The sequence below is a fragment of the Anomaloglossus baeobatrachus genome, chromosome 7 (assembly GCF_048569485.1).
Source record: "Anomaloglossus baeobatrachus isolate aAnoBae1 chromosome 7, aAnoBae1.hap1, whole genome shotgun sequence".
NCBI lineage: Eukaryota > Metazoa > Chordata > Amphibia > Anura > Aromobatidae > Anomaloglossus > Anomaloglossus baeobatrachus.
In genome coordinates, this window is record NC_134359.1 from 270570366 (window position 1) to 270585246 (window position 14881).

The 14881-nt window shown below is 49.7% G+C and overlaps 1 protein-coding gene across 2 annotated transcripts in view; it reads right to left on the minus strand.

The window, feature by feature from the left end:
* The window catches only part of COG7 (component of oligomeric golgi complex 7), a 173321-nt gene extending 159932 nt beyond the window's left edge, over positions 1–13389 (minus strand). The window contains exons 1-2 of one of the 2 annotated variants that reach the window (XM_075319223.1): positions 13290–13389; positions 5401–5501 (exon numbers count right to left, since the gene is read on the minus strand). The gene's annotated coding sequence lies outside the window, so the exon portion shown is untranslated. The remainder of the gene's footprint in view (positions 1–5400; positions 5502–13289) is intronic. The other variant, XM_075319222.1, reaches the window with a different exon arrangement.
* Positions 13390–14881: the final 1492 nt, after the last annotated feature.

Consider the following 14881-nt stretch of genomic DNA (forward strand, 5'->3'; position numbering starts at 1 on the left):
TCTGTTGCCTCCTTCATCTGCTGCCTCTTCTGTCTGCTGTGATCCTGCTGCCTAGATCCATCCTGTAAGGTAGGTATCCCCATCTCGCCTTCCCCCCCCCCCATCCTCTGCCGCTCCTCCATCCGCTGCGCCATTTCCCATCCATCCGCTGCGCCATTTCCCATCCATCCGCTGCGCCCTTTCCCATCCTCTGCCACTCCTCCACCCGCTGTGCCCTTTCCCATCTTCCATCCGCTGCGCCCTTTCTCATCTGCCACCCCGCCCTCTCGCATCGCATTATCCAGCGCAGTTGCTCGCTTCCAGACTGCAGTGGATGATGCGATGCGAGACTCGTGCATTGCTCTCACGTTTGGCACTGGTCTTAGTGGCAGGCGCTCTTTTTTTTTTTTTTTCTGATGTCTGTATTTTTTATTTCGCCAAACTAATTTTTTTTGTATGGGGGGGGGGTATAGTTTCCAAAATGGGATCACATGTGGGGGAGCTCCATTGTTTAGGCACCTCAGGGGGTCTCCAAATGAAACATGGCGTCTGCTAATAATTCCAATCAATCTTACTGTGAAATGGCGCTCCTTCTCTTCTGAGCCCCGCCGTACGCCCAAACAATTGATTTCCACCACATATGAGGTACCTGTGTACTCAGGAGAAATTGCACAATACATTTTATGGTGCATTTTTTCCTGATACCCTTGTGGAAAAAAAAGCTACCTGTTTGAAAAAACAATTTTGTGGTAAAAAAAAGAATAAAATATTTTCACGGCTGAACATTACAAACGTTTGTGAAGCCTCCAGGGGTTCAAAGTGCTCACTAAACAGCTAGATAAATTCCATGAGGGGTCTAGTTTCCAAAATGGGGTCAATTGTGGGGGAGCTCCATTGTTTAGGCACTTCAGGGGGGTCTCCAAATGAAACATGGCGTCCGCTAATAATTCCAACCAATTTTGCTGTGAAATGGCGCTCCTTGCCTTCCGAGTCCTGCTGTGTGCCCAAACATTTGATTACCACCACATATGGGGTATCTGCGTACTCAGGAGAAAATGCACGATACATTTTATGATGCATTTTTCCTGATACCCTTGTGAAAATACTAATTTTTATGGCTAAAGTAACATTTTTGTGTTAAAAAAGTAAAATTTTCATTTTTTCGTCTACATTGCTTTGGTTGCTGTGAAGCTCCTAAAGGGTTAATAAACTTCTTGGATGTGGTTTTGAGCAGAGCGAGGGGTGCAGATTTTAGAATTGGGTCACTTTTGGGTATTTTCTGTCGCCTAGGTTTCTCAAATCACTCCAAATGTGATGTGGTACCTAAACAATTTTTTTTTGTAAATTTTGTTGGAAAAATGAGAAATTGGTGATGAACTTTGAACCCTTCTAACTTCCTAACGGAATTTTTTTTTTTTTGAAAAATTGCGCTGGTGTAAAGTAGACATGTGGGAAATGTTATTTAGTAACTTTTTTGTGTGACATATCTCTCAGATTTATGGGCATAAAATTTCAAATTTTGAAAATTGCAAAATTTTCAAAATTTTCGCCAAATTTCCGAAATTTTCACAAATAAACGCAAAACATATCGGCCTAAATTTACCACTGACATGAAGTACAATATGTCACGAAAAAACAATCTCAGAATCGCCAGGATCCGTTGAAGTGTTCCAGAGTTATAACCTGTCAAAGTGACACTGGTCAAAATTGCAAAAAATGGCCGGGTCTTTAAGGTGAAAACAGGCTGGGGGCTGAAGGGGTTAAAGCTGCAATATAAAGTTAATATCGGTGCCGATCCTGTAGTAGTGAACAAGAAGAAGAGAACGTTCTTACAAATGTCAGTCATTTGCCTGACAGAATACATTTAGTCACTTATTAGCTTGAAATAGCATTTATTCTCACCCTCATAAATGTGTATTGCTGGATAGTCCTTGTAAGAACAAGCACTTTTGAAATGTACTGCTTCCTAATATTCTTGACCTTTTTTGAGATATGAAAGGGAATCTGTCAGGTGATTTTGTATTACAATACTAATGTTATCTTTAAATGGGGCTTAAGGAGACCTTTCAGGATCAGTAAGTTTTATAGCTCTACCTTATCCTGTTATCAAGCTGCAGCAAATTCAGTGTCTCCTGCAGGCGAGTAAGGGTACCGTCACACTTTAGCGACGCAGCAGCGATCCCACCAGCGATCTGACCTGGTCAGGATCGCTGCTGCGTCGCTACATGGTCGCTGGTGAGCTGTCAAACAGGCAGATCTCACCAGCGACCAGCCCCCAGCCAGCAGCGACGTGCAAGCGACGCTGCGCTTGCACGGAGACAGCGTCTGGAAGCTGCGGACACTGGTAACTAAGGTAAACATCGGGTATGGTTACCCGATGTTTACCTTAGTTACCAGCACACACCGCTTAGCTTAGCGTGTGCAGGGAGCAGGAGCCGGCACTGGCAGCGTGAGAGCTGCGGAGGCTGGTAACGAAGGTAAATATTGGGTAACCACCTTTGGTTACCCGATGTTTACCTTGGTTACAGCTTACCGCAGGCTGTCAGACGCCGGCTCCTGCTCCCTGCACATTCAGGATTGTTGCTCTCTCGCTGTCACACACAGCGATGTGTGCTTACCAGCGGGAGAGCAACAATAAAAAAAACGAACCAGGGCTGTGTGTAACGAGCAGCGATCTCACAGCAGGGGCCAAATCACTGCTCAGTGTCACACACACCAAGATCGCTAATGAGGTCACTGCTGCGTCACAAAAAAACGTGACTCAGCAGCGATCTCAGTAGCGATCTCGCTGTGTGTGAAGTACCCCTAAAGTGCATGTAAATACAATTTGCTTATTCACTTCTCCCCCTTCTCAGTGCATTCACTATCATTGCTGAGAGGTGGGAGGGAGCATGGGTGGGGGAAGCTGTGCAACTAAGTTCAGCTTTACTTTTACTAATGCCAGCACTGAGAGGTGTGAGGAGGGTGCAGTTATTAGGCAGTTTGTATTTACAAATGTTTGACTACATCACACTGAATTCTGAAGAGCTTACAACAAGATAACAGGATAACGTAGAGCAATACAACTTAGGGTACCTTCACACTTAGCGATGCAGCAGCGATCCGACCAGCGATCTGACCTGGTCAGGATCGCTGCTGCATCGCTACATGGTCGCTGGTGAGCTGTCAAACAGGCAGATCTCACCAGCGACCAGTGAACAGCCCCCAGCCAGCAGCGACGTGCAAGCGACGCTGCGCTTGCACGGAGCCGCCGTCTGGAAGCTGCGGAGACTGGTAACTAAGGTAAACATCGGGTATGGTTACCCGATGTTTACATTAGTTACCAGCGCACACCGCTTAGCTGTGTGTGCAGGGAGCAGGGAGCCGCGCACACTGAGCGCTGGCTCCTTGCTCTCCTAGCTACAGTACAGATCGGGTTAATTAACCCGATGTGTACAGCAGCTACATGTGCAGAGAGCCGGAGCCGGCAGCACAGGCAGCGTGAGAGCTGCAGAGGCTCGTAACTAAGGTAAATATCGGGTAACCACCTTGGTTACCCGATGTTTATCTTGGATACAGCTTACCTCAGCTGTCAGACGCCGGCTCCTGCTCCCTGCTCGCTTCATTTGTCGCTCTCTTGCTGTCACACACAGCGATCTGTGTGTCACAGCAGGAGAGCGGCTTTGAAGAAAACGAACCAGGGCTGTGTGTAACGAGCAGCGATCTCGCAGCAGGGGCCAGATCGCTGCTCAGTGTCACACACAGCGAGATCGCTAATGAGGTCACTGCTGCGTCACAAAAAGCGTGACTCAGCAGCGATCTCGGCAGCGAGCTCGCTGTGTGTGAAGCACCCCTAACTGATCCCGAAAGGTCTCCTAAAGCCCTATTTAAAGATAACATTACTATTGTACTAGAAAATCACAGACAGATTCCCTTTTGTTTATAGCTTGTCTCCTTCGTAACTGACCACTAGTGCTAGAATGCAAAAATAGGCGCAGTGCTTACAATCTCTTTTCTCTTGTGCTTGTAAGCACTGTTTTGAAGCAGGCAATGATCGCTGGAGCGTGCTCTTACTTCTTACAATTTACACAGCAGCAGTGGTCAGTCTCAGAGGCAATGAGCTGTAAACAAAAGTAATATCTCAAGAACAGTTGCAAAATTTAATAAACAGTAAATAGCAAAACAGTTTGTTTTTACAAGCCTTATCCGACAATGTCCATCTATGTAGAAGGGAATAACCCTTTAATAGAGTGAAGTAGCTTACGTTTTGCACTGATGGGATCCGCTCTCATTGCTGACACACAATATTTGATGAGCACAAGAACCATTAATATGGAGGAGTAAATGAGAGGATTAAAGTGTCGCTCTAATGTTAATCTATTGTCTGATCTTTAAATCTGGGTTGAGAGTAACAAAATGCAAGGAAGACATTGATATGACACCCAGCAATTCATTCAAACTAGTGATGAGTGAGCACTACCATGAATAGGTGCTCAGTACTCTTAACCCCTTCACGACCGGCCGATTTTTCGCTTTCCGTTTTTTTTTTCGCCATTCTTTTTCTGAGAGACGTAACTTTTTTATTTTTCAGTCAATATGGTCATGTGAGGGCTCATTTTTTGCGGAACGAGCTGTACTTTTAAATGAAACCATCAGTTTTACCATATTGTGTACTAGAAAATGGCAAAAAAATTCCAAATGCTGAAAAATTGCAAAAAAAGTGCGATAGCACTATGGTTTTTGAGATATTTTATTCACTGTGTTCACTATATGGTAAAACTGATGTGTGGTTGTGATGCCTCAGGTCAGTGAGAGTTCGTAGACACCAAACATGTATAGGTTTACTTTTATATAAGGGGTTAAAAAAAATCGGAAGTTTGTCCGAAAAAAGTGGCGCACGTTTTACGCCATATTCCGTGACCCGTAGCGTTCTCATTTTTCGGGATCTTAGGCTCAATGACTGCTTATTTTTTGCGTCTCGAGCTGACGTTTTTAACGGTACCATTTTTGCGCAGATGCTACGTTTTGATCGCCTCTTATTGCATTTTGCGCAAAAGTTGTGGCGACAAAAAAACGTCGTTTTGGCGTTTGGAATTTTTTTGCCGCTACGCCGTTTACTGATCAGATTAATTGATTTTATATTTTGATAGATCGGGCGTTTCTGAACGCGGCGATACCAAATGTGTGTATATTTTTTATTTTTTTAACCCTTTAATTTTCAATGGGGCGAATGGGGGGTGATTTGAACTTTTAGGTTTTTTTGTTTTTTTTTTAATTTTTTAAAACTTATTTTTTAACTTTTTTTTTTTATTTTACTAGTCCCCCTAGGGCAGTCATGGCGAACCTTTTACAGGCCGAGTGCCCAAACTGTAGCCCTAAACCCAATTTTTTTTCTGAAGTGCCAACCAATCCTATTATATAAAGAATTGATTGTAATCTTACCTTTGCCGTCTTCTCCTCAGCAGGGGGTATCACGCTCATGCTTACCACACATGGAAGGTGAGCCCCTGCCCTTTCCAGACACAGCAGTTGGATTGATCTTTCTGGAAAAAAATTGCAGCATATTAGACAGAGATTTTAGCTGGAATGGATTCAGAGGTCACCCTTTAATCTACATTTCAAAGTCTGAACATCTCAAAATCCCATAAAGACGTACGAGTTGCTCCCCTCCCCTTTCATTGTGTAGTTCTGTCCCCCTTCCTGGCCACTTACTGGTAAACATGTCTCCCATCCTGATATAGATTTCCTACATTCTGGTATATTTGTCCCCATCATGGCCCCATCCTGGTAAATGTCCTCCATCCTGGTAAATGTTACCCATTCTTGCATGTTCCCCCATGCTTGTAAATGTACCCCATCCTGACATCTTGCCCATCCTTGTAAATGTTCCCCCATCCCGGCATGTACCCCATTCCTGGTAAATGTTCCCAATCCTGGTTAATTTACCCCATCCAGGTAAATGTACCCCTTCCTGATACATGTACCCTATCGTGGCATGTTTCCTCCATCCTGGCAGGCATGTTTCCTCCATCCTGGCAGGCATGTTTCCTCCATCCTGACATGCATGTTTCCTCCATCCTGGCAGGCATGTTTCCTCCATCCTGGCAGGCATGTTTCCTCCATCCTGGCAGGCATGTTTCCTCCATCCTGGCAGGCATGTTTCCTCCATCCTGGCAGGCATGTTTCCTCCATCCTGGCAGGCATGTTTCCTCCATCCTGACATGCATGTTTCCTCCATCCTGGCAGGCATGTTTCCTCCATCCTGACATGCATGTTTCCTCCATCCTGGCATGCATGTTTCCTCCATCCTGGCATGCATGTTTCCCCATCCTGGCATGCATGTTTCCTCCATCCTGGCAGGCATGTTTCCTCCATCCTGGCAGGCATGTTTCCTCCATCCTGACGTGCATGTTTCCTCCATCCTGGCAGGCATGTTTCCCCCATCCTGGCATGCATGTTTCCTCCATCCTGGCAGGCATGTTTCCTCCATCCTGACGTGCATGTTTCCTCCATCCTGGCGTGCATGTTTCCTCCATCCTGGCGTGCATGTTTCCTCCATCCTGACGTGCATGTTTCCTCCATCCTGGCAGGCATGTTTCCTCCATCCTGACGTGCATGTTTCCTCCATCCTGGCTTGCATGTTTCCTCCATCCTGGCGTGCATGTTTCCTCCATCCTGGCGTGCATGTTTCCTCCATCCTGACGTGCATGTTTCCTCCATCCTGACGTGCATGTTTCCTCCATCCTGACATGTATTCTTTCCTCCATCCTGGCATGCATGTTTCCCCCATCCTGGCATGCATGTTTCCTCCATCCTGGCAGGCATGTTTCCTCCATCCTGGCAGGCATGTTTCCTCCATCCTGGCATGCATGTTTCCCCCATCCTGGCAGGCATGTTTCCTCCATCCTGGCAGGCATGTTTCCTCCATCCTGGCATGCATGTTTCCCCCATCCTGGCAGGCATGTTTCCTCCATCCTGGCATGCATGTTTCCCCATCCTGGCAGGCATGCTTCCTCCATCCTGGCATGCATGTTTCCCCCATCCTGGCAGGCATGTTTCCTCCATCCTGGCAGGCATGTTTTCTCCATCCTGGCAGGCATGTTTCCCCCATCCTGGCAGGCATGTTTCCCCCATCCTGGCAGGCATGTTTCCTCCATCCTGGCATGCATGTTTCCTCCATCCTGACGTGCATGTTTCCTCCATCCTGACGTGCATGTTTCCTCCATCCTGGCGTGCATGTTTCCTCCATCCTGGCATGCATGTTTCCTCCATCCTGACATGTATTCTTTCCTCCATCCTGGCATGCATGTTTCCCCCATCCTGGCAGGCATGTTTCCTCCATCCTGACATGCATGTTTCCTCCATCCTGGCAGGCATGTTTCCTCCATCCTGGCAGGCATGTTTCCTCCATCCTGACATGCATGTTTCCTCCATCCTGGCAGGCATGTTTCCTCCATCCTGGCAGGCATGTTTCCTCCATCCTGGCAGGCATGTTTCCTCCATCCTGGCAGGCATGTTTCCTCCATCCTGGCAGGCATGTTTCCTCCATCCTGGCAGGCATGCTTCCTCCATCCTGGCAGGCATGTTTCCCCCATCCTGGCATGCATGTTTCCTCCATCCTGGCATGCATGTTTCCCCCATCCTGGCAGGCATGTTTCCCCCATCCTGGCAGGCATGTTTCCTCCATCCTGGCAGGCATGTTTCCTCCATCCTGGTAGGCATGTTTCCTCCATCCTGGCAGGCATGTTTCCTCCATCCTGGCATGCATGTTTCCCCCATCCTGGCAGGCATGTTTCCTCCATCCTGGCATGCATGTTTCCCCATCCTGGCAGGCATGCTTCCTCCATCCTGGCATGCATGTTTCCCCCATCCTGGCAGGCATGTTTCCTCCATCCTGGCAGGCATGTTTCCTCCATCCTGGCATGCATGTTTCCCCCATCCTGGCAGGCATGTTTCCCCCATCCTGGCAGGCATGTTTCCTCCATCCTGGCGTGCATGTTTCCTCCATCCTGACGTGCATGTTTCCTCCATCCTGACGTGCATGTTTCCTCCATCCTGGCGTGCATGTTTCCTCCATCCTGGCATGCATGTTTCCTCCATCCTGACATGTATTCTTTCCTCCATCCTGGCATGCATGTTTCCCCCCATCCTGGCAGGCATGTTTCCTCCATCCTGGCAGGCATGTTTCCTCCATCCTGGCAGGCATGTTTCCTCCATCCTGGCATGCATGTTTCCTCCATCCTGGCATGCATGTTTCCTCCATCCTGGCATGCATGTTTCCTCCATCCTGGCAGGCATGTTTCCTCCATCCTGGCATGCATGTTTCCTCCATCCTGGCATGCATGTTTCCTCCATCCTGGCATGCATGTTTTCTCCATCCTGGCATGCATGTTTCCCCCATCCTGGCATGCATGTTTCCTCCATCCTGGCATGCATGTTTCCTCCATCCTGGCATGCATGTTCCTCCATCCTGGCATGCATGTTTCCTCCATCCTGGCATGCATGTTTTCTCCATCCTGGCATGCATGTTTTCTCCATCCTGGCACGCATGTTCCCCTCCCATGCTGGCATGTGCGTTTCCCCTCTCCGACCCCACGCTGCCATGTGCGTTTCCCCTCTCCCACCCCCCTGCTGCCATGTGCGTTCCCCCTCTCCCACCCCCCCGCTGCCATGTGCGTTCCCCCTCTCCCACCCCCCCGCTGCCATGTGCGTTCCCCCTCTCCCACCCCCCCGCTGCCATGTGCGTTCCCCCTCTCCCACCCCCCCGCTGCCATGTGCGTTCCCCCTCTCCCACCCCCCCGCTGCCATGTGCGTTCCCCCTCTCCCACCCCCCCGCTGCCATGTGCGTTCCCCCTCTCCCACCCCATGCTGCCATGTGCGTTCCCCCTCTCCCACCCCCCCGCTGCCATGTGCGTTCCCCCTCTCCCACCCCCCCCGCTGCCATGTGCGTTCCCCCCCCCCCGCTGCCATGTGCGTTCCCCCTCTCCCACCCCCCACGCTGCCATGTGCGTTCCCCCTCTCCCACCCCCCACGCTGCCATGTGCGTTCCCCCTCTCCCACCCCCCACGCTGCCATGTGCGTTCCCCCTCTCCCACCCCCCACGCTGCCATGTGCGTTCCCCCTCTCCCACCCCCCGCTGCCATGTGCGTTCCCCCTCTCCCACCCCCCCGCTGCCATGTGCGTTCCCCCTCTCCCACCCCCCCGCTGCAATGTGCGTTCCCCCTCTCCCACCCCCCCCGCTGCCATGTGCGTTCCCCCTCTCCCACCCCCCCCGCTCCCATGTGCGTTCCCCCCGCTCCCGCACCCGCTCCCGCACACGAGTTATAAAAAAAAAAAAAAAAAAAAAAAAAAAAAGCAACACACAACTTACCTGCACACGCTCCCCCGCTGCGCGCTGCTGGGTCCTCAGTTCCCACGCGGCCAGCAGACGGCGCCGGCGCTGCTCTCTGACGCTCCTCCGTCTCCTAGGCAACACACTGCAGCCTAGGGGAGGAGGAGTGTCAGAGCGGAGGAGAAATGTCTCCTCCGCTCCAACACAGGTTTGATCTGCCGGCGCGACTGCACTAGCAGATCAAAACTGCAGGGTCGGGCGACAGCACACGTGCCACCAGAATGGGCTCAGCGTGCCCCTGGTGGCACGCGTGCCATAGGTTCACCATCACTGCCCTAGGGGGCTATTGCGATCAGCATTCCGATCGCTCTGCAGTATCTGCTGATCACAGCTGCAAGGCTGTAAACAGCAGATGCGCTGTCTTTCTCTTTTGCTGTGCCCCGGGCACAGCGAAAGTGAAACCAAGTCAGGTGTAGTACAGGAGTCATCACATGACCCTGTGCTACCATGACAACTATCGGGAGTCACGTGATTGCGTCACGTGACTTCCGGTATCGGGCGGTAAGGAAAATATTACCGCAATCGCGCTTATAATGGCGCTGTCATGTATTGACAGCGCCATATAAGGGGTTAATCGGCACGAGCAGATAACGATTCTGCTCGTGCCTAGCAGGCACACATCTCAGCTGTGAAAATCAGCTGAGATGTGTGCCGATCGCGGCATGCTGCCGCCGGAGGACCGCGGGCAGTAACATTATGTCATTTAGGACGTAATTTTACGGCCCGCGGTCATTAAGGGGTTAACCAGCAGTCGGAAGCTCAGATGGGCTCGACTTCAGTACTGAGTATAATGGAAGTCAATGGGAAACTCATGCATTTTTCCGGAAGAGATACCCATTGATTTCCATTATACTCAGTACATATGTCGTGCCCGTTTGGGTGTCCAACTGCTCGTTACAAGTGGTAATGATCGCTCATCACGAGTTACGAGTACCGAGCACCCGAGCATAGTAGTGCCCGCTCATCACTAGTTACGAGTACTGAGCACCCGAGCATGGTAGTGCCCACTCATCACTAGTTACGAGTACTGAGCACCCGAGCATGGTAGTGCCCGCTCATCACTAGTTTCGAGTACCGAGCACCCGAGCATGGTAGTGCCCACTCATCACTAGTTACGAGTACTGAGCACCCGAGCATGGTAGTGCCCACTCATCACTAGTTACGAGTACTGAGCACCCGAGCATGGTAGTGCCTGCTCATCACTAGTTACGAGTACTGAGCACCCGAGCATGGTAGTGCCCGCTCATCACTAGTTACGAGTACTGAGCACCCGAGCATGGTAGTGCCCGCTCATCACTAGTTACGAGTACTGAGCACCCGAGCATGGTAGTGCCCGCTCATCACTAGTTACGAGTACTGAGCACCCGAGCATGGTAGTGCCCGCTCATCACTAGTTGCGAGTACTGAGCACCCGAGCATAGTAGTGCCCGCTCATCACTAGTTACAAGTACTGAGCACCCGAGCATGGTAGTGCTCGCTCATCACTAGTTACCAGTACTGAGCACCCGAGCATGGTAGTGCCCGCTCATCACTAGTTACGAGTACTGAGCACCCGAGCATGGTAGTGCCCACTCATCACTAGTTACGAGTACTGAGCACCCGAGCATGGTAGTGCCCGCTCATCACTAGTTTCGAGTACCGAGCACCCGAGCATGGTAGTGCCCACTCATCACTAGTTACGAGTATTGAGCACCCGAGCATGGTAGTGCCCACTCATCACTAGTTACGAGTACTGAGCACCCGAGCATGGTAGTGCCCACTCATCACTAGTTACGAGTACTGAGCACCCGAGCATGGTAGTGCCCACTCATCACTAGTTACGAGTACTGAGCACCCGAGCATGGTAGTGCCTGCTCATCACTAGTTACGAGTACTGAGCACCCGAGCATGGTAGTGCCCGCTCATCACTAGTTACGAGTACTGAGCACCCGAGCATGGTAGTGCCCGCTCATCACTAGTTACGAGTACTGAGCACCCGAGCATGGTAGTGCCCGCTCATCACTAGTTACGAGTACTGAGCACCCGAGCATGGTAGTGCCCGCTCATCACTAGTTGCGAGTACTGAGCACCCGAGCATAGTAGTGCCCGCTCATCACTAGTTACAAGTACTGAGCACCCGAGCATGGTAGTGCTCGCTCATCACTAGTTACCAGTACTGAGCACCCGAGCATGGTAGTGCTCACTCATTACTAGTTACGAGTACTGAGCACTCGAGCGTGGTAGTGCCCGCTCATCACTAGTTGCGAGTACTGAGCACCCGAGCATAGTAGTGCCCGCTCATCACTAGTTACAAGTACTGAGCACCCGAGCATGGTAGTGCTCGCTCATCACTAGTTACCAGTACCGAGCACCCGAGCATAGTAGTGCCCGCTCATCACTAGTTACGAGTACTGAGCACCCGAGCATGGTAGTGCCCACTCATCACTAGTTACGAGTACTGAGCACCCGAGCATGGTAGTGCCCGCTCATCACTAGTTTCGAGTACCGAGCACCCGAGCATGGTAGTGCCCACTCATCACTAGTTACGAGTATTGAGCACCCGAGCATGGTAGTGCCCACTCATCACTAGTTACGAGTACTGAGCACCCGAGCATGGTAGTGCCCACTCATCACTAGTTACGAGTACTGAGCACCCGAGCATGGTAGTGCCTGCTCATCACTAGTTACGAGTACTGAGCACCCGAGCATGGTAGTGCCCGCTCATCACTAGTTACGAGTACTGAGCACCCGAGCATGGTAGTGCCCGCTCATCACTAGTTACGAGTACTGAGCACCCGAGCATGGTAGTGCCCGCTCATCACTAGTTACGAGTACTGAGCACCCGAGCATGGTAGTGCCCGCTCATCACTAGTTGCGAGTACTGAGCACCCGAGCATAGTAGTGCCCGCTCATCACTAGTTACAAGTACTGAGCACCCGAGCATGGTAGTGCTCGCTCATCACTAGTTACCAGTACTGAGCACCCGAGCATGGTAGTGCTCACTCATTACTAGTTACGAGTACTGAGCACTCGAGCGTGGTAGTGCTCGCTCATCACTAGTTACAAGTACTGAACACCCGAGCATGGTAGTGCCCGCTCATCACTAGTTACGAGTACTGAGCACCCGAGCATGGTAGTGCCCGCTCATCACTAGTTACGAGTACTGAGCACTCGAGCATGGTAGTGCCCGCTCATCACTAGTTATGAGTACTGAGCACCCGAGCATGGTAGTGCCCGCTCATCACTAGTTACGAGTACTGAGCACCCGAGCATGGTAGTGCCCGCTCATCTCTAGTTACGAGTACTGAGCACCCGAGCATGGTAGTGCCCGCTCATCACTAGTTACGAGTACTGAGCACCCGAGCATGGTAGTGCCCGCTCATCACTAGTTACGAGTACTGAGCAACCGAGCATGGTAGTGCCCGCTCATCACTAGTTACGAGTACTGAGCACCCGAGCATGGTAGTGCTCGCTCATCACTAGTTACGAGTACAGAGCACCTGAGCATGGCAGTGCCCGCTCATCACTAGTTACGAGTATCGAGCACCTGAGCATGGTAGTGCCCGCTCATCACTAGTTACGAGTACCAAGCACCCGAGCATGGTAGTGCCCGCTCATCACTAAACTAGTTCCTGGGATAGATGCCCCCTGCGGAGGTTACGGTGGCACTGGTACCTATCTGTGGTTCTCTAGGTCGAAGCCTGTGTATTAGGGGGGAGAACACGTATTCTGGACACTCTCCCTTATATCAGCGGCCATGCTGCAGACACACTTAACTCTGAAGCATTATAAACAGCACGCACAACACAAGATATTAATCATCTCGTCCTTCTTCCTAGGTTCAGCCTACTCTGTTATTCCTGGGACTCGTAGTTCTCCAAGAACTGATCTATGGACAACATATAAAGATATTTCTTTATACAAAATAAACAGCTCAACAGCGCCACCTTGAGATACTCACGAGCACAGGAGGGTGCCTTATACAGACGGGCACTTTATTCACTCCTCCGGTTTCCGTTCTCACTGCCACCGCTGCACTTCCGGGTTGGCAACGGGAACCATGGTGACACGAAGTGTGACGTCACTTCCGTGTCCGTTGAATTTATGCGTCCCTCGGAACTTTAACCTGTGACATTAGTTCCGCACTTCTTCTCAGTGCTGACTGTTCGGTTCTGTTTTTAGCCCAAAATCTGATTCCCCTCGTTACCTACGTGACTAGTAGAAAGTCCGAGCATTCAGGAGACTTGTGTTACCGTCACTCTGGTTTGTGGGGAGCAGAGGATGTGTAGATACAAACACTTTACATTTGTTGGCTGTTTAATAATTTACAATGGCATAATCATAAGGTATAACAAGGCATGTTGATTAATTCCGTAGAAGCAACACATTTTCACTTTTTTTTATACTTTTTGTCTTTAATAGATTTGATGGAACCACTGGTGCGTCCATTTCTCCAAAGGATTCCAGGAGACTTTTTTTACCATGGCAACATCAGGTCACATGTTTTTAACCATTTCAAAAGTGATGAAAAAGAATAGTAACTACCTTATACAGTGTCAATAAAGTTTGTAAGCCTTCTTCCCGACGTGCGTTTCGTCATCTGTTTGACTCCCTTGGGAGGGGGTAGTGTTGTAGTGTGAGAATGAAAGGAATCACACTACCCCCCCAGACGATGAAATGCGCGTCGGGAAGAAGGCTGCCGAACTTTATTGACCCTGTAAAATGTATTTACTATTCTCTTTCATCTCTTCACCCTGTGAACCACGGTACGGTGTTTATGCTGATGGCATATAGCTGAGTATTTTTTCACACAATTCCCACACTTATATTTGCCAATTAGAGCATGAGTTTGCTCATTAGAATATACACTGTATTTCATTATGGCTCTGGTGACGTACTCATGTAGTGACGGTGGTTTTTGAACTGTATTCATGTATTGATGATAGTTGTGTATTAATTTACTCATAATGGACTCTAAGCCGACATCGCTGGAATGGTGCTAGTGTTAAAGATGAGAATGTTTTTTTTCTTTTTCTTTTTTTTATAAGTGAGATGACTTTTTATAAAAATGGGTTGTCTAAGTATTTAACAACCCCTTTCACTGTTTAACCACATCCCAGGCGGTGCAGTATATATAGTATATGCAAGTACAGTGTAGTAATGGCATATTTTCATAAACTGTGCTATTCAACATTGTAAGACAGGGTTAACTGTTCCAGCAGAAAACTGAGTTGTGCTGTCTGTGCAGTATATACAGCTGTGCTGTCTGTGCGGATTCAGCATAAGAAAAACAAGTTTATTTGAACAAAGACTCCCTCACACTCCCTCATTCACCAATTTATTAGTTAAAAAGAAATCCTGGAAGTTCCGACGTAGTGCAATGTTGTAATGTCCCACGACGCCCATCGTTTCCTATGGAGCATTGTTCTGAGAGAGGCAGCCCAGAATTTCTCACGAGCATGAATATGGCTGCCAGCCCGAGCACTGCGGTCCCCGGGAATCTACATGAGGGCCTGGGAAAAGTTCATAGTCCTGCGCCACAGCATAGTGCTG